At 41.6% G+C, this 24,040-nt stretch overlaps 1 protein-coding gene across 1 annotated transcript in view; it reads left to right on the top strand.

Moving 5' to 3' along the window:
• Positions 1-24,040, top strand: part of GFM2 (GTP dependent ribosome recycling factor mitochondrial 2) — a 1,110,238-nt gene that overhangs the window by 19,043 nt on the left and 1,067,155 nt on the right. The gene's annotated exons all lie outside the window — the stretch shown is intronic.

Genomic DNA, 24,040 nt, shown 5'->3' with positions numbered 1-24,040 from the left:
TGATAGAGATCAGTGAAGGAATCGAGTATTTTCACAGAATCTCATAGGTGAATCTTATTCTGGTAAAGAATGTCATGGTATGTTTAATCAAAGTGATGATGAAACAGGGTGTCTGACTATGCTTCATGGAACACAGCATTTATTTTAGCTATATATTTTATGTATTTATTTACCATTTGTTAATCACGTAGAGCACTGGTCCAGATAGTGTTATCAGACTTAGCTGTGTATAGAATTGTGCAGAGTAATAAATACCGTAACACTGGCAGAGAAGAATAGTGCATTAACCTCTTGCATTAGTCACTTGGATTGTAACAATGAATTACAAAGTAAAAAAAAAACAACAGGATTAGTATAACGTTTAAATAAAAGGTGTTAGTAGCAGCATATATGCAGATTATTTGCAAAATGTTTATTGCAATAAAATAATGATGGATACATTGTTCAAGGGTAAATGGTACAAAGATTTAAGGGGTTAGGGGGAGCTGATGGAAGAGGGGGGTGGACTTGTCTGAGTGAGAAGGGATTAAGGAAGGGAGAAGTGGGAAAGTTAGGATGGTGCTTAAGAGAAGAGGAAAGATTAACAGGGGTGAAGTGATGGTAGAGGGCTATTGTGGATTTTTGCTCAGATATGCTTGGAGGAGACTTTCTGGTTTAATTGATGGCTTGGGCTGAAAAACATTTGTAGGCATATGATGTAAATAGAAAATTCTTGAGCTGTCAGAAAATGATGTAGGAGGTGATGTCTCTCATAATAGCCAAGAGAGTCTGATGTTTGAAGAGCCATTACTGAGAAGCAGTGGTTAGTGGAATTAAGTTTTGTGTGAGAGGTAATAAAGTATTGGGAAGAGTGAGATTTGAGATTGTAGGATGATGACATTTTAGAGATCCTGTAGTAGAAGAAAATGTTATCTCAGTGTATCAGTTTGTGGGACAGAGAGGCAGGTAGTAGAGCACTGAAAAGTGGTGGTCTTTTTGTGGGGCAAGGATGATGAATCTGTATATTTCATTGGTGATGGACTGCAATGTTTTGTTTTTCATGGTGGGTTTTGTAATGATCAGGAGATTGTATTTGAGCTGTGGAGGAGAACACCTTTCTTAGTGGCTAACCTACCTTCTGAAAGAAAGTGAGTTTTTTTTGGACCATAAAAGAAAAGTATTCATTGTGGGTTTAGTAATGCTAATGTGGCATTGGAAGTTAAGGGAGTGGGCTAACCAAGTGCCTAAACATTTGAAGTGTGGGTTGGTTTTTGAAAGATTCTTTACATTTGCATAGAATGTTATAGTTACGTCATACAGTGTAGATAAGCTCATTGAATTTTAATTTTCTTTTATAGTGAGTGCAGGTTTGTTTGAACTATTGTGTTGGTACCTTAAGTCATTTTTTGTTTCTTTTTGATGATTTAGTTCGATTCTCAGAGCGTCTTCTGTGTGGCGACATGCGTGAATGGGCGTTCCTTCGTTGAAGGTTGTACGTTAGGCCCGGCAAGCCAGCACGTCAAAATCTACTGCCAATCATTAGCGGACCGGAGTTCCGCTGTGGCAACCCCTAACCGGGAAAAGCCAAAAGAAACAAACAAACAAGTTGTAGGGACTGGACCTGTATCTAATCATATTGTCTGCACAGATAATTGTTGGGTATTGGGAAAGTGAGCTTAGAGACTGTTAATGTACAGTTAGAACAGGAATGGTGACAGTGTAGAGCCCTGAGGGACTCCTTTAGAAAAGTGAGTGTAAGAGGATGAGCTCTTCATTGTTTGGACTTAGTGTCTGTTGTAGAAGATATTTTGAAACCAATGTAAGTCAGTCCATGGTAATCCCTTCTTTTTCAGAGCTGTTCAGGAGCAGTGAGTGGTTTGATGTGTTTCAAGGCTTCTGTGAGGTCTAAGAAGGCTTAACTTGTGACGTGGCCCTTTTCCATGTTATTCTTAATATCTTCAGTGTGTAGAGACAGTCCTCATACTTTAGCCGCAGTGATGCAGGGAGAGAATGCTGTATTTTTAATGTATTCTGTAATTTAGAAAAAGCATTCGTTTCTGTTGAATTTTTCCTTCCGTTGGTGGGATAGATATGTGTCTGAAGTCTTTTACATATATATTTTGTTATTTTGGGAAGGGTTGATGGCTACCTTCCACTTGTTTGACATTACGTTATTAGGAAGGCATATGTTGTAGACGTGTAGGAGAGGAGTGACAGTGTAATACTTGCAGGGGATTAGGAACCATGGTGGAATGTTGTCAGATCTGAGTGTATTTTACTGTGTCTTTTGTTTTCATTTTATAGAAGTGGAAGTGGGGAGTGTACTGAGGATGTTGGGAGGGGATGCAGGAATGCTGTGGGTAAGGGGTAGGATAGAAAATTCTCCTAGAAAGTCTGGAAGGAGGAGGCTGAGATTGAGGCAGTGGAGTCAGTATTGAGTTGATCATTTTTGGGGCTGACCTGAGATGTGATTAGCTTCCAGATCTGTATAGGGTTACTGAAAAGGGTGCATTACTGGTGCCCGAGGTAGTTGGCTTTTTTTCAAGGTTTCTAAATTTTGTAAATGTGAGTATATTTTTGGTGATGGGAAACTGCTTCCAGGTTTGCTGTGTATTATCTTTTGAATTTGTACTGAAATTTAAGTTATACTGTAAGCAGTTTTTGTATTGTATTTAAATAATCTAATTATGGAGAAATGTTTGTTTTGAAACCTGATAATGGGGCTAGTATGAGATGTGGCTATATTGTTAGGAGGGCCATGAAACTTTGTTCAGTTCTTCTTTTAGTGTTCCAATACTTTTGGGGGCTATAGGCGATTAGTCTTTGTAGGGATTTTGTACAAGTCATAGTTAAGCAAAAAATCAATGGGGAGTGGTCACTGATGGAGGGTGAGAGGACTATAATGTTAGAAATTTAGTTACAGGTGTTATTGTTTAGAAGGTAGAGTAGTGTACATATGTTATTGTTTAGAAGTTACAGTAGTGTAGCCTATCATATGTGTTTTCATTGGTAGAAAGCATGCAGTTTGGGAAATAATTAATGTATTAGTTTAAAGAGGCAAGGTAGCCTGTGGTGTATATGAATTTGTTTAGGAGGCTGCCTTTATTAAGTATTGCTAGAGTCACTTTTGATTGGAGACTGGGGTTGATTGATGTTATAGGTGTGAGAGAAATATTGCATTTTATGGTCCTGGGTTGAGTTCATTAGTATCAGGAAGGAGGAAGAGCTGTTATAGGGGGTGTGAGTCTTACATAGACTGGGAGGTCTAGCTTAGTGGGAGGGTAGAAGGTATGTGGAGGAAATGTAGGGACTGATATGGTTTTGTGAGTGAGGGAGATTTGTGGTTTGAATTAGAGGGATAGAAAGAAGGTGAAATGTAGTATAGTGGCAAAAGTATGTTTAGAGCAATTGTTGAAGTATAGATCATTTGGACTTTGTGAAAGAGTGAATTGAAGTTCATAGGTTCATAGGTTCATACTAGGCTATCTGCTCTAGGGCATTTATAAGCCTAGCCAGAGTGTGTTTGGCTTTCGCCACCCATTTTAAATTAATTTTGCTATGCCCTTTTTCGAGGTTAGTATACTGTGCCTCTGTCTAACAGTGACACAGAAGTGATACCCGGGGTAAACCTACGATCTCCCATCCACTCATCAAGATTCCTCTTGAAGAGAGTCAATGAGGGACTCTGCCTAACCTGGACTGGGATTTTATTCCAGAGTGAAGGGAGCCTCTGGGTTAAGAATCTGTCCCTCCAGCATGTCCTATTTATTTCAGTGCTGAGGTTCAAGTCTCTCGAGCGTGTAGCTCGATGGGATTTGGATTTTCTGAGGTGCAGCATGTCCATTAATTCCGGGTTGGACATGGCTTTATACGTCAGGCACAGATTGCCTCTGAGCAGACGGTATACCACTGAGTAGAGCTGGAGTTTCTTTAACCGGGCAGCATATGGCATCTGTTTGAGCCCTTTGATCCTCCTGGTGAGGTACTTTTGGGGTCTTTCCAGTTGCTGCAGGTGTCTGGTAAGGTACATCCCAAAAGGGGCATTGTACTCAATTATGGGCCTGATGAGGGATGAGTAAAGAGGCACGATGACCTCCCCTGATCTAGATGTGAATCCCTTCATGATTAGGAGGGCTATATAAAATGTTTTGCTAACCACTTTGGCCACGTGGTTGTCAAATGAGAGATTGTTATCAACTTGGGTCCCCAGGTCCCTAATTACTTCTTCTGTACTTAATGGATTACCACCTATGTGGTAATTTGTGGGCACTTTGTTTTGCCAAAGGGATGACTATACACTTTTGGCGTTTAGCTTGAGGCCATGGCTCTGGCACCAGTTGTCTGTTTCTATGAGGCCCTTTTGGAGGATGCTTGTGTCGGCTGGAGAGTCTATTATGGCCCAGTTTGCAGTCATCTGCAACTTGGTCAGCCACAGTCCTTCCATGTTGGCCTGTACCTCCGAGAAATATATACCGAACAAGAGAGGTCCCAGGACTGAGCCTTGTGGGACGCCACTTGTAACTGGTTTGGAGTCTGACATGGCTCCAGCAATTCTAACCATGTGGGTTCTGTTCTTGAGCCAGTTTGCAACCCATATAGTGACATAGGGGTTTATATTTAAGCTGGTGAGCTTATCTATAATGCCCGAGTGGGGTATTGTATCGAAGGCTTTTGCAAGGTCCAGGTAGGCTGTGTGGACCACCTTCCCCTCGTCAATGGCCTTGGTGACTGTTTCAAAGAAATCAACCAGGTTTAAGAGGCAGGATCTGCCATTAACAAAGCTGAACTGGGTAGGATCCAGTGTCTGTAGGTCCCCAATATCTTTTTTTATGAGGTCCATGATGATCCTTTCCATAGCTTTGCAGACCAAGCTAGTCAGGCTTATGGGGCGATAGTTTCCAGGATCCGTTGAGGCACCACCTTTGTGGAGAGGGACCACTGTTGCTGTACGCCACTCTTTGGGTACATATCCTGTAGTAAGGCTGAGATTGAACAGTAGTTTTATGTTTGGGTTTAGCTCTTCTTGGAGTTCATGTAGGACGCATCACGGGACACCGTCTGGTCCCATTGATGTTGTGTTTTTTGCTTTGGAGAGGGCAGCTCTTGAGCATCTGAGATGTCAGGGGGGCAGCACTCTGCTGGGATAGATATTTGCCTTTTTGGTGAGGGGGGGGAGTTTGCGCTGAACCTGTCAGCTAGGATGTTGGCAATGTCTGTGGGTTCGGTGTATTTTTTGTCATTTTGGACTTATTCTGAGCATATCTAGGAATTCCCACCCAGGTTCCTAACATAACTAAAGAAAGCCTTGTGATTATCCTTAGTGTCCTGTGCAATTTTTCTCTCGAAGCTGGCCTTAGAAGATTTTATGAGTGCCCGTAGTTTTTTGTTAATACTGATCAGAGATGCCTTCCTTTTTTGGGATTTTGCTCTGTCATGTAGTAGCTTCCTCCTTCTATTGTATAGTTTGTTTATGGCTGGGGTCCACCAGACAGGATGTCTGCCTTTGGAGGATTGGGTCTTGGTTTTATTTGGGATTGCATGATCCATGCATTCCTGAAGGTGTTCATAGAATGCGTTTATAAAGGATTCTGCGGTCTGGGCCGTATTTTCCACAGGCCCGGGAGCTTTGAAGGATTCCACTTCTGTTTTGAGAAGTGTGAAATTTGCTTTAGAGAAGTTTTTCACTGTGGTTTTCAGGGCAGGGGGTGGAGTCGGGATGTGAATATCCAGTGAGATTAGTTTATGGTCTGATCTTACCAGTGAGGGATACACTTCTGGTCTGGAGCATAGAGTCCCCATGTTGGTGATGATCAGGTCCAGTATGTTTTCCCCTCTTGTGGGAGTGGTAACAAGTTGTTCCATAGCATTTGAGTTTATAAATTCTAGGAACCTTTGGGCTAGGGTGTTGGAGCTAGAGTAATGCTCCCAGTCTATGTTTGGGTAGTTGAAGTTGCCCAATATAATGGTGTTTGGAGAGACCTTCATATTTTCCAGTTTTCTCAGGAAGGCCGAGTGGGGTTCCTGGGTTTGGGAGGGTGGTCTATAGCAGGCTATAAACTGGAAGGCAGTTTTACCCACTGTTAGTTGCACATGGATAGTCTCTGATGCTTCGTGCTGTGCCACCAACCTGGAAGTGTGGGTATCTTTGATGAATATTGATACTCCCCCTCCTTTTGTGGTTCGGTCCAAGTTTTGGGGCCGAAAAGCATGGTATGAGGTATAACCTGGTAGTGCTGGAGTGCTCTCGGGGGCCTTGAACCAGGTTTCTGTTACTGCACAGATATCGATGTTCTCCATGCTAAGGAGAGTTTCGAGTGCGTGCATCTTGAGGTTTAGACTTCTGGCGTTGAGTAGCATTACTCTTAGTTTCTTATCCCTTGTGATACCTATGGAGGTGGGTTTGTCTTTTGAGCCTTGCCTAAAAAAGGCACTATGGGGGTAGCAAGAGCCTTTGCCAATATCCGAAAGCCCAGGGGTGATAGGTGCAAGCCGTCCCTAGTGAAGCATTGTGGCTTGTTGCGCATGTCATTCCAGGCTGACAGGCATTGGATCCCCTTTGAATGACACCAATAGTTAAGCCAGTTGTTGAAATTGATCATCTTGTCTTCATATTGTGGCATCATTCTTGGTGAGGGTAAGATGCTACTCAAGGTCAGGGTCATACCGGCCTGGGCTACATGCTCAGAGAGCTCCTCTATGTCTCTTTTCATGTAGTCCAGGGAGGTACTTCTGAGGTCATTCACACCAGCATCGACAATGACTGAGTCATATTTGTACTTGCCTTGGAGTGACTTGAGTGCTTGTGTTATGTGGCGGATCCTAGCGCCCAACAGGCAGCTCACCGTGACCTTCTCCTTGTTCAGCCTGGTGAGCGGGACGTCAGTGTGCCTGACGATAGAGTCACCTATTACAAGTGTATCAGGTGTGTTGTTTAGCCTTAAGGGCTGTGACTGGTTGGCACACTGGCTTTGTGAGCTGTGTGTTGCACGTGTTTTGTTTTGTGGTAGCGGTTGCTTGGGTGTCTGTTTTGGAGGTCTCTGCTGCTTAGGCAGATTTTTATTTAGACCCTCCGAGTATGTTTTTGTGTGTTTATGTGTTTGGTTTGCTGTCGTGGTAGGTCTATTTGAGACTGGAATTGTAGTGAGTGTGGTTTCCTTCTCCTCCTGACTGGTTTCGCCAGTACTGAGTTGAGAGAGCTTAGCCTCCGGTATGGCTATATGATTGCATCTCTCACATGTGTTGGAATTTGTTGGGAGGAGGAGAGGGTTGTCTGTGTACATGAGACAGTTGTAACATTGCCTCAAGTTTCCCAGATTCACCAGCTGGACCGGAGAGGAGATTGACAACTGACCTTTGGACATGCTAGAATAGTATTGGCAATTCCTTTATAATTGAAAAAAAAGGGCCAATGGGGAACAAGGTACTCAAGGGGAGTTTGTGAGGGTGTAGTGCTTTTAATTTTTTAGTGCTGACTTATATAATTGCTTTAGTGAGCAAGTGCCAGATAACTTAAATGCAATGCGTTACAGGTAACTTAAATGCAAAAATGACAAACAGTAACTTTCTTTCAAGTGAAACAAGGAAATAAGTACAGTAAGCAATGCAGATATCACTAGGGATCCACAGAAGCGCTGAAAAGCCATGTTTTAGGTGGAATTAGCGTTTCAGGGAAATAACAAGCAAACAAACAACAAGCATACAAAGCTAGATTCAGCAGGCCTGGGTCTAGTCTATGCCACAGCAAACAAGGTGTACCAATTTCAGTAAGAAACAGTTCAAATATGCAGGCACTATAAGCCTTTAACCAGAAATTCCCAGCTGAGAAGGGCAGAGTCCAGCCTCTCCTCCCACAAGAGTGCAGACCACAAACCCTTTTAATGTAAAATAACTGGCCTGAAGCCCAAGTGCTTAAACCAGAATTAATACACTTTTAGAATAACAGACACTGAGCCCTCAATCAGCAGTTCCCAACTTAGAAGGATGTAAGCTACCTGTCCTGCCACCACAGTGCAGGCCACAAACCTTCCTAATGTAAAACAACTGGTCTGAAGCCCAAGTGCTTAATCCAAAAGACTTAGAATGATAGCTACATTTTAATCAAGTTACTACCAAGCAGTAATAAATACAATTTAATACTTTAAAGAATGCCTGGATTAGTGCTCAAGTTATACAAACAAAGCTAGACTCAGCAGGCCTGGATCTAGTCTATGCTACAGCAAACAAGGTGTACCAGTTTCAGTAAGAAGCAGTTCAAATATGCAGGCACTATAAGCCTTTAACCAGAAATTCCCAGCTCAGAAGGGCGAAGTCCAGCCTCTCCTCCCACAAGAGTGCAGACCACGAACCCTTTTAATGTAAAATAACTGGCCTGAAGCCCAAGTGCTTAAACCAGAATTAATACACTTTTAGAATAACAGACACTGAGCCCTCAATCAGCAGTTCCCAACTTAGAAGGATGTAAGCTACCTGTTCTGCCACTACAGTGCAGACCACAAACCTTCTTAATGTAAAACAACTGGTCTGAGGCCCAAGTGCTTAAACTAAAAGGCTTAGAATGAGTTACACCAAGCAGTATTAAATACAATTGAGTACTTTTAAGATGACGCAAAAGCAAAATAAAGTAGGAAGAAACACAAATACAGTAAAAGCAGATAATTTATTATTTATTTTTTTTTTTGAGTGAGCAAATGAGATGGGCCCAGGAGTTACAGGACAGAAACAAGTGCAAATGCAGGCCTTGAAATCAGAAAGTTGAGAGAGATGGAAGACCGCCCAAACGGCCAATAATTCTGGGCAGAACCACTCCTTATGTGGTAGACAGGTTACCTAGTGCTTACCACTCCCACTGATAAGCTAGAAAGGCTTGGGGGGGCTCAGAAGCTTACAAATAGTCCTGGATACAGCAAATCTGTATCTGGAACACTAATTACAGGAAAGGTAGGAAACAGGCTTACAATTTTTTTTTCAGAAAAGTAGCAAAAACAGTAGTAAAAACAATTCACATGCAGTGCAAGCTGGCACACTTGTGTATGTAGCAATATTAGTTCACACACAGTTTGAAAAAATGTAATTAAATTAAAAAAGGACTAAAAGCAAGTGCAGCAAGGGTTTATTAGGTAGAATGCGGTAATGAGATGGGACTGGGGGAGTGTCCTAGATCAAATCTACAGTGGGGCGGGCACTGCAAAAGCCACCAAATTTAAACTACAACCAAGAACAAAGAGGGGGGGTGGGAAAAAGTTTCAACAGCGATGTGAGGAATCAGAGTGAAAATTATAAAACCAAAAATATATATATTGATCTCTGTATATTTGCAGAACAGTAAGACAACAGATATTTAAGCAACAATTTTGCTCTATAACAGAATAATACAGAAAAATATACTCAGCTCTATATATTTGCAGATAGTCTTGTAAGGCTGTCTCTCAACACACAGGTTCCACTTTAAATGCAGGCTGCTGCTATTATGTGGGGACAAGTTGTAGGAGTAGCAAAGTAAGGGGCATTATTGCTGGGAATTGTATTGGGGAGGAACTGTGGGTCTGTTGCTTAGAATGAAGAAGTATTAGAAGAGAGTGTATTGTTAAAGTATTGGACCGATGAGAGAGTTGCAATTTAAATTTGGATATTGTGAGGTAAAAGGTGAATAGTGGTGTGAGTAATTCATAAGAGTATTGGGGCAGGATGCTGTAGGAATGTAGAATGTAGTTGAAATGTATTTTGTGGGTGCAGTCACAATGGTTTTAGAAGTGTGTCGGCTTTGTGCTTAAGATGGCAAAGGACTGTGTGCAGTAAAGGGTTGGAGATATTTCCCTATACAGATAATGATCCAGGGGGTGGAGGAAGAATGCTTGGGGTGGACAAATAGTGAAACGGTCAACAACCAACTGTGCTAGTGGGAGTCAGTGAGTCTGCGCATGAGCATTACAAAGCATCAAGCCAGTAGGGGGCTACAGAGCAGAAAGAAAGGAATACAGAGAGTACTGTTTTTTTGTGGGAATTAACCAGACAAATCGCTCCACCAACTAAGAACACCCATGCACCCACCACCCACAGAATCGAGAAAGAGCTATCAGTCTGTCAATCCTCAGTCTGACCCAGTGAGAGAGAAATACAAGAGGAGAAACTGTGGAGATGTGTGCTGTTAAGGAGCTGCTCAAAGTTGCAGAAAATAAAGACAAGGTTCTGGTCCAGTGAATAGGCTCCTAAGAGCAGGACTCTTCCATTAAAAGCAGCAACTGCAGCTGTGGTTAAAGTTACTGAATGTCTGTGTGTGTATATGTACTTACCCCAGTAAATGAAGTACAAGGAAAAGTCTTCAAACACATAAAAGCTCAATGTCTTTAGAAGTTGCAGCCTTGTTAGATGAGTTATCTGGCCTCAGCAGGGGAATATAAACAAAGCACCCTGTACTGCACTGCTGTTCATCAGTGAGCAGGGCTTCTTGCTGAGAGTGAGAGGTGACATTGTGTGAAACCTGAGGTGCGAGAGTAAAGGAATATGAGAGTAACTGGTGTGGGTGGAAGTAAATGAACAAACAGTGCAGTTTAACTGCATTGTAATAATAGCAGAATGTGCAAAAAAAAAAATCACATTGTGCCAACTCAAAACAAATCTGTAATCTTTGTAAGCTAATAATACAAGACGGTGATCATGCCATTGTAGCAGTACGTGTTAAACATCAACTGACATTATTTATGCTGACATGTTATATTGTGACTTGTTAACTGTGTATCCTAATATGTACCGCCTTGTGTATATATATGTTGCATAGACTCTTAACAGATAGGTAAGGACAGAAGAGAAAGGAAGGCAAATGTTTGTGTGAGGTGTAGTAAATGTGAACAAGGCAGGGGGAGGTCAGAGGGAAAACAAAGGGTCAGGACTGTAACACAGAGCTGAGTGTATTTTACTGAAAAAGGCTGCCAAGGTGCATAGAAATTACAGCTCATTTGGAGTCAATAATAATACAGTGCATTGTTCTGCACCACCAGTGGTAGCAGAAGCCAGTCTGTCTGTGCATGCATATTGGGGGGAAAAGCTAGTCAGTTTGGAGGAATCCAAAGTAGTACAGAGAGCACTGTTTTTCAGTGGAAACGCAGTGAGAGATAAACAAGATAGGAGAAACTATGGAAATGTGTACATTGTACAGCTGCCAAAAGCAGCATAAAATAAGGAGAAGGTTATGGTCCAGTGGAATAAGCTCCTCTGGATGTATTCCATTGCAATTAGCACACATGAATATTTTGACTTTTGCTTATCTAGAGCCATACCATCAGTTTTGAGTACTGTCATTTCCACCATTTGTCTAACATGCTTGTCCACAGCTAGTGAGGTTTGGCTTTATTGGTCTGAATTTGTCCATTAATACATTTAAAAAGAAAAATGTCATGGATATTCAAACCTGCCATATAGCTGAAACACCTGATGTCCTTAAAGGGTCATTTGCATATATCCCATGTTGCCTTTAATACAAGAAGTTTAAGGAATCACACAGTGGAAAGTCTAGCCTTGCTAGATTTTTCTTTTCTTTTTTTTCTGATTGTGTGACCTGTTTACTTATTGTTTTAGTCGATAAAGTATCATGGTATAATGATTGCTTCATGTAGGAGGAGCCTCTAGATGTTCCATTATCTGTATGACTGAATTATCAACATTTTATTCATGCTGGCTTGTTGGAAGCCATAATCGGGTTGTTATACCTACTCAGAGAATTTGATGCATGTCTTTATCCATACATAATGCCCAATAGCAGTTTGTATGATTACAGTTTATTTATATGATAACTGACTAAACAGTATGACATAGGACGGAAGCAAAAATACAGAATTACCAAAATGATACTGTATTTTGTACAAGTTGTGGAGATTAATGAAGTGTCTCAATTAACATTATTAAATGATTGGCAGTTACATTAGTAAACAGAATGCCCAAACTATTACTGTAATTTTTATTCAAAACAAATACTTTAGAAAAAAAATGTGTATACTCATTTGAACTAAAGAAATACGCCTTCTGTAGTACGTAGATTTGGTTTAATCCATTTACTTTGGGTGATGAGTTAACTTCGTACATAGTGATAGAGTTAGTACATTGGATGTTAATATAACTCAGTTTTTCCATTTTTATAATTTTTAAAATCTTAAAGGACCACTACGGGAAAATAGTTAAGAAGATATATTTTTTAAAGTTTCCTTATGTTTGGCTTATTGCAAACCCCATGTACCACACATAAGCAGTCACTACTAATTTTATTGTGTTACCCCTGACTGCCCTCCTGGGGGCAGACATCCTGACAAGTTTATTTTCTTCAAAAGAAAAGTATTCCCCATAATACACTGCAAATCCACTGTATCTGAGATTACAGTGCCCATAGCTGTGCTGTTACTTTACAGTTCCATTCACTTAGAATGTAAGAACAGATATTTTTCAGAGGCCTCAGTAAAAGTATAATTCATTGTCATGCAGTGCCTCTTACAAATGTGTTTGCTGCTAATGTGTTATACATTCTGTGAAAAAAAAAGCTTCCAGAACTAGCAGTTCTTTGCTGAGATAACAGCCTTTTTAAGGCATTTTCAGATTCTTCTTAAATTACTCCTCCCATATTCCAACCCCCTGCTAGCAAGAGTATCACAGTTCCTGCCCTGCAAGGTTCAGCTGTTTAGTCATCTTTGCATGACCATACACATCAAACAGATTTGCTTGCAGTCTGCATGGCGTATCATTAAAAGTGTTCCCTCATCTCTCTCCATACATACTCCTATCATCTGAATAGCACTTTTACAGTAAATCATGTTACAACACTGCTTTTAGCAATCATTGATATAAAGGTGTTTAAGTATTCCTCTAAACATGCCTGTAACATACACAGATTAAAGTTCATCTCGGCCACTGCCAGATTGAGCTCTGTCTGCAAATAATACACTGCTCATATAGAATATTAATATTTGCCTTACATAGAATTTCAATCTTCTGCCTTGTATCTCTCATGCATGCCACTGATGTATCCTTATACTTATGGGTGCTACTGCTATTGTCTGCACATATTCATTGGTGTTTTTTTTTTTTATTTCTACTTAAAATATTATTTACTTCATGCTATGCAGTGCCTACTCTCACTGTTGCGAACAGTGTGCATACTGTTCTTCCTCATTCTCAATATTGTTGTCCATTGCAAGCTGCCCACACAAGTTTCTCTATTCACTTATGTCTGAAATTTCACACATTTCCACAAGAAGCTAGATAAACAAGACTACCTCCAACAATAGGTTTCATACTACAATCATTTTTTATGTACCTCTGACTGTTGCATTTCTATAAACATATTAATATACTTCTTACAGCAGGGATCAAGCTTGAAAGGGCATTTAGCCATGGAACATCAAAGAAGCAAATATGGTGACAGCACATTGTAGAATTATACATAAACATCAACTCATATGTACCACGGGGATGGGCTATGGCTTCAGAAAAAGAAAAGGGTGCAAACTGGTGAAACGTTGGGTGTTAAATAGCTGTGCTATACCATCAAAGTACAGGCAAGCCAGCTAATGTACCAACTGCCCATGGCATCAACACTGCTTAAAGATAAAGCTTATAAGAGCGTCTGCAAAGTTAGAAGCCAGAGCAATCATGTAGCAAAGACACCTTTCAGTTATCTTAGCATCTACAAGTGCATAACTTGTGAAGCCAGATGAATAACAATGGCTCTGGTTTTCAGTAAAGGAAGGAGGCAAGCTGAGCTAACAGGTACCATGCTGAGAAGATGAATTAATTATGCAGACATCATGACTACTCAGTGAGTAACTTCAACTGACTGTTCAGCAACAGAAGATGAAGGAAGTGTGGTGCATATGTTTGGGAAACCTAATTCACAGACAATGGCTCATTTTCACATGGAATTCTAACAGTAGGCTCAGATGAGGCTAAGAAGTACCACTGAGGAAACCAGTTTTTAAATTGAAGATACTCCTTAATATTTACATGGTGCGTGTGTCACAAAACAGGTACATCTAAACATGAACTGGACACCAGATAGTAACTCAAAAAAAATTACATCCATATTTAAACTTAAAAGAAGTGACAGACCTCAAAAGAAAGGTGGAGAAGTAGCCTTACTCTTCTCCTCCTCCTTAACAGTAACACCCTATACTAAGCCCATACCCTCATTTGACACAGCCGAGCTAACCCTCGCCCTTCTCAAATTAAATAACAGTAAAACTTTATGCAGTGTCTCCCTGTACATTCCTCCTGGTAACAATATCCCTATACTGGAAGATATTCCTGCCTGGTTCACTTCTAACATAAATAGTGAGACTATAATCCTAGGCGATGTCAACATAAACTGGTCTTCCACTGACTCATCTACCCCTTCTTAAAGCATCAACCTATATCAGTTCACACAGCTAATTAAAAACCCCTACTAGACCAAATAAAGATTACACCACAGGTAGCATCCTTGACTGGATACTAGTCTCCCACCCAAACCGAGTTTCTGATAGTGGTACTCTCGCAGATTCCCTTAGTGACCATTTCCCTGCATACATATGCCATTCCCCCTCCACCATCCGCTTTCAACACAGACACATTACCACCACCCACAACATGCAAAACTTCAACCCCCTAATTTTCTCTAATACCTTAAAGCAGATAATTTTCTCTAATACCTTAAAACAGATAGACTGGAACTCTCTAAAGTCCCTCCCTTTAGATGCCGCAGTCTCACATTTCAATAGAATTTTCACTGATATACTTAACCACTTCGCCTTCAGTAGAACCAAAAGACTCAGATCCAAACCATCCCCCTGGCTAACTAAAGACACAAAACTACTTGTGCATCACCGAGATAAAATCTGGAAATACTACCAAAAATGCAAAACTCCCAACTCTCTAGCCGAAATCAAGTAAAAAAACAAATAGCCACTGACCACAAATCCTACTACCTTAAACTTCAAAATAATCATAAAAATAACCCCAGAAAATTTTGGAATAGTATTTCATCAATATTATCCCCAGGCAAAAAAGAGAACCCTTGCCCAGACCCAGACACACCAGACCTCCACCTAGCTACCCAGTTTAACTCCTTTTTCATTGACTCCATAGGCAAACTCACCTCTTCTTTCCCTAACAACACCCCCCCAACTTAACTGATAAAAACTTAACATCCATGAACCCTAAGTCCTCCCCTTTTACTCTCAAATCCATTCCTACTCACACTATAAAAAAGCTCCTACAAAAGTTAAAACCTTGCTCTAATGCCCCAGATGACATTCCATCCAAATTTCTCCAACTAGCTGATAATGGCATTGCTCTTCCAATCAGCATCCTAATCAATCGCTTCATTCAGGAGTCTTATGTACCATACCTCAGGAAAAAAGCCTTCATCATCCCCCTCCATAAAGGAGGTACAAAACTATTCAGTCTCCAACTTTCACCCTATTGCTATCTTATCCCCTATCTCTAAGATACTCAAAAAATGTATTCACCTCCAACTATTACCCTACCTGTTGGACAACCAACTCCTAACTCCTACCCAACATGGGTTTATACCAGGACATAGCACCACCACTGCCCTTCTTTCCTTCCTTGAAATCATTAACTCTGCTCGCAACTCTGGGAATATAGTTTCTACGCTTCTCCTTGACTTATCTAAAGCTTTCGACACACTCTCTCATGTGCTTTTACTTTCTAAACTCTCCCATCTTAATCTCTCCTCTTCATCTATCAAATGGTTCTCCAGCTATCTCTTAGCCAGGGAACAAGCTGTAAAATGGAACTACTGCACTTCCTCTTTCCTTCACACCCAAACAGGTGTACCCCAAGGCTCTATTTTGGGTCCTTTACTATTTAACATTTTCATCAATGATTTCCACCAAAAGATCCCCAATGCTAAACTGGTGCAATACGCAGACGACTCCACTATCATCTGCTCAGCCAAAACTCTTCCTTTACTAATAAACCTTATGCAAGAAGCCTTCTCCTCCACTGAGTCCTGGATGCTTGACAATCACCTAGCCCTAAATGCCTCCAAATCTAAAATAATCTTTACCCCTTCAAGACATACTGCTGCTGACAAAGCATCCTTCTCTGTACTTAGCCTAAACAAAACAACTATTGAAATAGTTCCCCATACAAAACTTCTGGGCATTCTTATCGATGACCAGCTAAAATTTGATATCCACCTACAAACCAATATTAAAAAGACTCATCAAAAACTTGGTATGCTTTATTGACACAGGCGCTACCTTTCTCTGTCTTCTAGACAACTCCTGTCTACCACCTACCTCCTACCCTCCCTTTTGTTTGGAGCTCCGCTACTCTCTAACCTCCAATCATCCCTAAAATCTAAACTTTCCTCATGTTATAACAACATTTCAAAGTTTGCCACAGGATCCAAATCCTCTACTCACCATTGCAACTCCCTACATGCTCTAAATTAGTTGGAACTCCCAAGCTACCTAAATTTCATTCAACTAACTACAGCACACAAGCTAATTTTCAAACCTTCTAACTGTCCATCACTCTCCTCTTCCCTAAAACTTCACCAGTCACATAGAACACTTAGATCCACAAATCAGAACCTCTTAGAACTTAACAAGCCTTTACAGCCACCAGGGGAACTTCTACTATCATTCTCCCTTGCCAGATTATGGAACTCTCTTCACCCTTACATTTGAACTACCCCTAACCTAACGTCCTTTAAAACCGTACTCCACTCTCACCTCTACTCCCTCTGGGAGTGCTCCTGTACCCATCCTACCTGATTCCTGATACCTATCCCTATCCTATTCTACTCTCTGCCGCTGCTTCAATTAATCTCACTCCAATTCCTTTGCCTAAATACATGTAGTGTATTAAATGAGCATAAATTTATTGTTTTTGCTAATACCTTATAAGTGATGGACTCCGCTCCTATAGTTCAAGATATGTAAAATCTTGCCTTGCTGTACATTGAATGTTAAACTGTTGTTCTCATATGCTGTACTAATACATTGTATATGGTCTTTCTGTCTGGAACTTTTCTCCTCGGGCCTCCATTGAAAACGGGCTACCTTGGCCCAATAGACTTTCCCGGTTAAAAAACTGAAATAAATAAATAAATAAATATTTGTGCAATCTCTACTCCACTGCATCATATAACTCTCAATTACTGGTTTCCTTACATGTATACCATACAGCCTGCTTATGCAAGCCGCATCAAAAAAGGCACGTCACCAAACGGGAGACAGCCATAACTGGTGATACTGACTCTTGCTAACACCATATTGTGGCATTTATATACAACTGTGAATTATACTACAGTACAGTAAACAGAATACTCCGCTTCCTGCAGCAGATTGCACAGCAGTATCATTCTGCCTTCCCAGTACAGTTTAAAACATCATGTAATCCAAACAGTATGCTCACTTAGTGAGAAATTCACTTTCTAGAAATTGAATATACAGACAGACGTAGCTGACCAATCAGAACATGTCTGAAAAAGTGAGGCCACTGCTGTGTGTTCAGGCATTCTGATCAACTGTAATGGTGTCTATATCAGATGATCGAACGTTTAGTTAAGCGAATAACTAAACGCCAGTCACTAATAATCTCACACACAAGGCATCGAATGGCAGTTTCCACTCAGGGAAACAATGCCATTGCCCAATGAAAAAATATAAATAAACACAAATGAAGTTGGGGGCTGTGCCCCTCACCCCCCCCAAACTAAATATACCAACTCCGAGATCGCTCCACACTGAAGAAAGGACAAACTCCGCACAATGGGCAAACTACTTGTTTTCCTTAGTGGAAACTGTCGTTCGCAGTTTTGTGTGTTCGATGTATTAGTGATCGATGTTTAGTTATTCGATTAACTAAACATTCGATCAGCTAATATAGACCCACTGTAATGCATATCTGACAATGTATGAAGCACCCCTGGGTACCACTTTCTTCTGCAATACCACTGTAGGACCATTAATTCCAGTGTAACAACCCCATGCAGCAGGATTTCTAATCTCTACTGACAATCGGATGAGTACTATTGGGGCCAAGTGATATGACCCTATCTCACATGTCTACTATTCACTTTCCATTTTCATCTTCGTCTCTGCTCAGTATATATTTTCTGGAAATTGCTTTTTTTTTTAGATATTACCATGCTTCATGTTTTTTTTTTTGGATGGGAACAAAGAAAAGAATGTGTTAAATAGGAATTCTACTGCTTACTCCTTTTACTTTTCATCCACTAGCAAAAATATGGATTATGTTAATCTTTGCGTGGACTCCACAAAATGTGTATGTGACCCTTATTGGCTGTGTGCCTGCCACGAAGGTCAGCAACCATGGGTTCAAATAGCTACTTGCCAGTTGGCGTCTATTTGTCCAACGGTGGATGTTCTTCGTGTTTCACTGTTGCAGTCATCACATTTGGGTTATCTGCTTGCAGTAGCCCTCAGTCGGCATAATTATCAAAGTCTTGGGTTTTGCGTCAGTTGCTGTCTCTTCTTCTGGTAATCAAGGGTATAAAGCATGCAGCCGACGACATTACATCAGCCTTTCTTGCCGTGCAGTGCCCAAAGCAGAAGCAGTTCGCAAGTGCCGGTCGGCTGACTCCTGACATTTTCGTTTTCGAACTTCAGAACCGAAGTCTTCAACTAAAGATAAGTACCCCATTGGGGAAATTTTTCTTGCTCTAAACTGATGTCATTAAAAGTCAATAATTGTATTTCTTGTGGAAAGCAAATACCTCATAAAGATTTTCATTCATACTGTATTCCATGCCTAGGCCCTGACCACAATGTACCTCGCTGTCAGTTTTGTGCCGTATTTAAACCACTAACTATTCATCGTCGGTACATTTTCGCTTCTAAATATTTTGGTGTTTTTTTCAATTAGCCAGATATGTCTTCGGTTAGCCACCCGACTACCGACATTCTGAAAAAACGCAAAGGTAAAGACAGAGACAGGCTGCCTAGGTCCAAAGCTGCCGACGACGCTTCTCCTAAGCTAGTCGCCAGTACTCAGTGAGGTGTTTTTGCAGCCCTTGATACCTGCTACTTCAGGTTCGCAGGCCTCTACTGAGACCCATTCAAAGTCCGGTATGCCGCGAGATGCTTCAGCTGCGGAACCTGTGGATGTCTCTAGCTTTGATGGGTCTGGAGCTGCTGTGCAGGCAATGGCTTCTGAGGGTGTATTCAGGCCTACTGACTTGCATATTAAACTGACGCAATCTTCTTCTTCTAGGCCTAAAACTCGAACCATGCCTAGGAAACTGACGCCCAGACCACATGGTCAGGCCTCTATGCCTAAAAAACAAATGATAAGAATGACTGAAGACCTTATTACTTTAATCAGGGGAAGCCAACCTTCCCCCTCTAAGAGACCTAGGACTGAATTTGCTTATGATACTTCTGACCAGGATTCTGAAATTTCTGTCTTCTCTGATGACCAGGATTTACCCTTATCTACCTATGAGGATTCTGATGCAGAGGACTCTATTCCCTCTGCTTCACCCCCAGAGGATTTTTCTTTTGGTGAAACCTTGCATACTCTTAGGGAACATTTTCACTGGGAAAGCCAGGACTACTCTGATTCTAAAAAGAGGCTTAGATATTTCTTACTCCTGCCCCAACAAAGGCTTTTAGCTATCCCTCCTGTGCTGGACATTGTTGACGATGCCTTCTCGGAATCTAGCTTGGCCCCTGACTCTTTACCTCCTGCTTCCAGAAAACCTGATATATATTACAGGGTTCCTGATTCCCATATGTTCCTTTTTAAAAATTCTACCGCAGACCCTGAAACCATTTCACAGGGACCCAAGGGCATTAAGGCTACTACTGCCAAAAATCCTACCCCCTCTGATAGAGATTCCAGGGCCCTGGATCGATGGGGTAAGAAGGTATACACCTCTGCAACCTTGGCCATCAGGGCCTTAAATTGCCAGTTTCATATGTTAAAGTATCAGCAGCATATTATTGGATTGCTTAAACAGAAAATGATGTTGATTCCTGATTGTGCTGAAAATAAGGATTTACAGGATTTAATGCATTCTGCTGAACAGGTTGGAAAACATACTTTGCAATGTGGTTTTGATTGACTAGAGGCATCTTGCAGGGCTGCTGTCACCGGGTCTGTACTTAGAAGGCATGCTTGGCTTATGGAGCAATCTTTGCCAGATCATGTTAAAACTAAATTGCTCGATGCTCCCTTAAATTAGGACCGCCTGTTTGGTGACAAAGCAGAAGAAGTTCTTAAAAAGATGGAGGAAAAAGCTAAATCTATGCAAACTGTTAAAAATTTCTTACAAGTGCAGCCTCCTAGATTTAGTAGGCATTGGCCTTCAAAAAATTGGTCCTTTCCTGCCTCATCCAGGCCTTCTCAGTTCAAACCCAGAACCAGCAGAACACCCAGGCTTCAGTCCCAGGTTATGCACAGGACTAAGCAGTGGGGGGCTCTCACTTCCAAATCAGGGAGTAGTAAGACTCCCCCTATGGTAAGCTGTCTCAATGACTTAACTTTAAAACTTCCAAGCACTTCTCAACTGACTGCCCCTTTAGGGGGAACGATTGCTCTGCAAGCAAAAAACTGTGAACTCATTACCCAGGACAAATGGGTTCTAAACATAGTTTCCCAAGGATACAGATTTCACTTCCACACGCTACCAACCCCAAACGGTTGGCCAGATCTACCCCCCCAAATCAGTGGGCAGAGATTCAAAAGCAAGTACTCTCTCTTAAGATTAGAGGCTATTCAGACTGTACCAGAAGAGGAAAAGGGACAAGGTTTCTACTCAAGACTTTTCCTGGTACCCAGAAAAGACCACTCATGGCGTCCTATGCTGGACCTGCCTATACTAACCTTTTTGGTGACTCCAAAATTCAAGATGCTAACTCTTCACCAGTTGCTTCCTATGATAGGCAAAGCTGCCTGGTTGGCAACACTGGATTTAAAGGAAGCCTACCTGCACATCCCAATTAGGAAATCTTGCAGAAAATACCTACGCTTCTAAGCAGGCTGCATGCACTATCAGTTCTCTGCACTGCCCTTTGGCTTATCTACTGCTCCCAGGGTATTCACAAAGTGCCTAGCTCCAGTCATTGCATTTTGAAGGCAAAGAAATATTCAAATATACCCATACCTGGATGATTGTCTAATTCAAGCAGAAAGCCAGGACATGCTTCTGAATCATCTGGCATTTGTACAAAAGGTGTTAACTTGTCTGGGGTACACCATAAACTAAAAGAAATCACATCTGGTACCCTGTCAACAAATTGTATTCCTGGGAGCAAGCTTAAACACAACTTCCCAGATGGCTTTCCTCATGGCAGAGAAACAAATTCATTTGACAACTTACTTCAAACTAGTGGCTACACAAAACCTGCTATCTGCAAGGTAAATACTGCAAGCCTTGTAGTTCATGGCCTCGTGCATTCTGCTAATTCCATATGCAAGACTGCATATGAGGAAACTACAATGGTATCTAAAACGCCTATGATGTCAACATTCTCAGGATCTGGAAGCAACGATTCCTATCATACCTTGGTTATGGTTAGAATTCCTTTGGTGGGCAGAGGCCTGCTACCAAAACAAGGGACTACCATTCACTCTACTCCCTGCCACCCAAACCCTAACAACAGACTCATCAGATTATGCATGGGGGGCTCACCTGACAGGGAAGTGCATTCAGAGGTAATAGAACCCAAGTCAAATGCACCTGCATATCAATCAAAAAGAAATGTTAGGTGTACAGAATGCTCTGACAGTCTTCAAGGACCACATTCTTCCAGGACAGTTAATGGTAAAGACAGACAACACCACTGTTATGTGGTACATAAACAAGCAGGGGATACCCATTCTTACCCCCTCTGCAGACTTGCCATGGCTCTGTGGGACACAGCCTTGAGCTACCAAGTGCATCTACAGGCTCAATTCTTGCCAGGAAAACTAAATACACTGGCAGATGAACTAAGCAGAAATCTCATGGACCCACATGAGTGGAAACTGGAACCAAAGATATTCAACATGTTGATCAACAAATGGGGGATCCCGGATATAGACCTGTTTGCCTCCCCCCAGAACTACCAATTGGACAAATTCTGCACAAGGACTCCCCACAAACAAGCTTGGAAAGTGGATGCTCTGTCCTTCAGCTGGAAAAATCTATCAGTTTATGCCTTTCCTCCTCTGCCTCTGCACTCCAAAGTGCTACTAAAGATCAAACAGGACAAACCAAGGATGATACTGATTGCACTGGACTGGCCACGCCAACACTGGTACCCCCTCTTGCGCAGTGTGTCCCAGCTGGCACCGTGGCACCTACCTCAGACCCCTACCATGCTGTCTGAGCAGGAGAGCCAGATTCTGCACCCAAGCTTCAAACCCTAAACCTAGCAGCCTGGCTAATTACCTAATCTCTCCGCTACCATCCCTCAGTAAACAAGTGTTTGATGTCATTTTGGAGGCAAGGAGGCCCAGTACTAGAAAATCTTAAGCTGAAAAATGGAAAAGATTCTGTGCCTGGAACCAAACTCAAGGGATGGCCACAGCAGCGCCCAATTTACCTCAGATTCTTCAATACTTAACTGAGATGCTTCACAAGGGTCTTTCCTTTTCCTCCATCAAAATTCACGCCTCAGCCATTTCAGCTCATTACAACACAGAACCACCCCTCTTTTCTCACCCACTGCTCAAGCAGTTACTCAGAGGGGCCAAAAACCTAAGACCACCCAGGAGAGCCCCAACTCCAGCCTGGGACCTTAATTTTGTATTGGAAAAACTCACCCTTCCCTTTTTTGAGCCAACTGCAACTGCAGAGTTAAAATTCCTTTCTTGGAAAATGGCTTTCCTTTTAGCAATCACTTCAGCAAGAAGGGTATCTGAATTACAGGCCCTTATGGCAGTGGAGCCTTTCATCATCTTTCATGTGGACAGGGTGTCCCTCAGGACCAATCCCTCTTTCATGCCCAAGGTGGTATCCAGTGTGGCTCTTAATCTGTCCATTCATTTGCCAACCTTCTTTTCTAATCCACAGAACAAAGGGGAATGGATATTGCATTCCTTAGATGTGCACAGATAACTTAGATATTACTTGGACAGGACTAAACCTCAAAGGAAATCTGAACAACTGCTGGTGGCATTTGCTGCAGGGGCAGAAGGGAAGGCTATTTCAAAGCAAAGCATTTCTAAATGGATAGCACATTGCATTCATTTTTGCTATAAGCACCATGGAAAACCTATCCCACAGGGGATTAGACCCCATTCAACCAGGGCTGCATCTACCTCTACAGCCTTTCTCAGAGGTCTCCCTACCAGAGACATCCTAGAAGCTGCTACCTGGAGTTCTGTACATACTTTCACCAAGCATTACCATTTGACAATTTTCTCTAAATCCAGAGCTGACTTTGCCACTGCAGTCTTGCAGGGTCTTGTAGCTGGTCCTAATGCTATCTAAATTCCTCCTCCCATCCTTAGCTTTGGGAATCTACCCAAATGTGATGACTGCAACAGTGAAACATGAAGAACATAGTACAGTTGTGTACACTTACCATAAATGTAGATGTTCGAGTGTATTCACTATTGCAGTCCTGGTTACCGTCTTTCCAGCCCCCTGACTTCCTTTGACTATACCTCTATTCTCCTTTACTATACTTAAAAGCTTTTTGGTGTATTTGCTTTTTTGTTAGAGGTATAACCTTGTGGATATATATATATATATATATATATATATATATATTTAACTGCTTCCCATTAAGGGGGGCATCTGACATCTGGGGCAAGAAAAACTGATGTAATGGCATCGGCTGCATGCTTTATACCCCTGACTACCTGACGTCACGGAAGATGAGACAGCAACCGACGCAGGACCCAAGACTTTGATAATCAGGTCGACTGAGGGTTACTGCAGGCAGATAACCCAAATGTGATGACTGCAACAGTGAATACAATCAAATATCTACATTTATGGTAAGTGTACACAACTGTACTTTACCTTGAATAGCTCCGTCGAGTCGATCTGCCCTTGACTAATCCGAACTGGGTGGGGTCAAGTGCTTGGAGATTGCGTATGTCCTTGTTTACA

This window comes from Protopterus annectens, chromosome 2.part2 (genome assembly GCF_019279795.1).
Source record: "Protopterus annectens isolate FY-2018-M chromosome 2.part2, PAN1.0, whole genome shotgun sequence".
Taxonomy (NCBI): Eukaryota; Metazoa; Chordata; order Ceratodontiformes; family Protopteridae; genus Protopterus; species Protopterus annectens.
The sequence above is the reverse complement of the archived record's forward strand: the minus strand, read 5'-3'. Positions and strand labels throughout refer to the sequence as shown.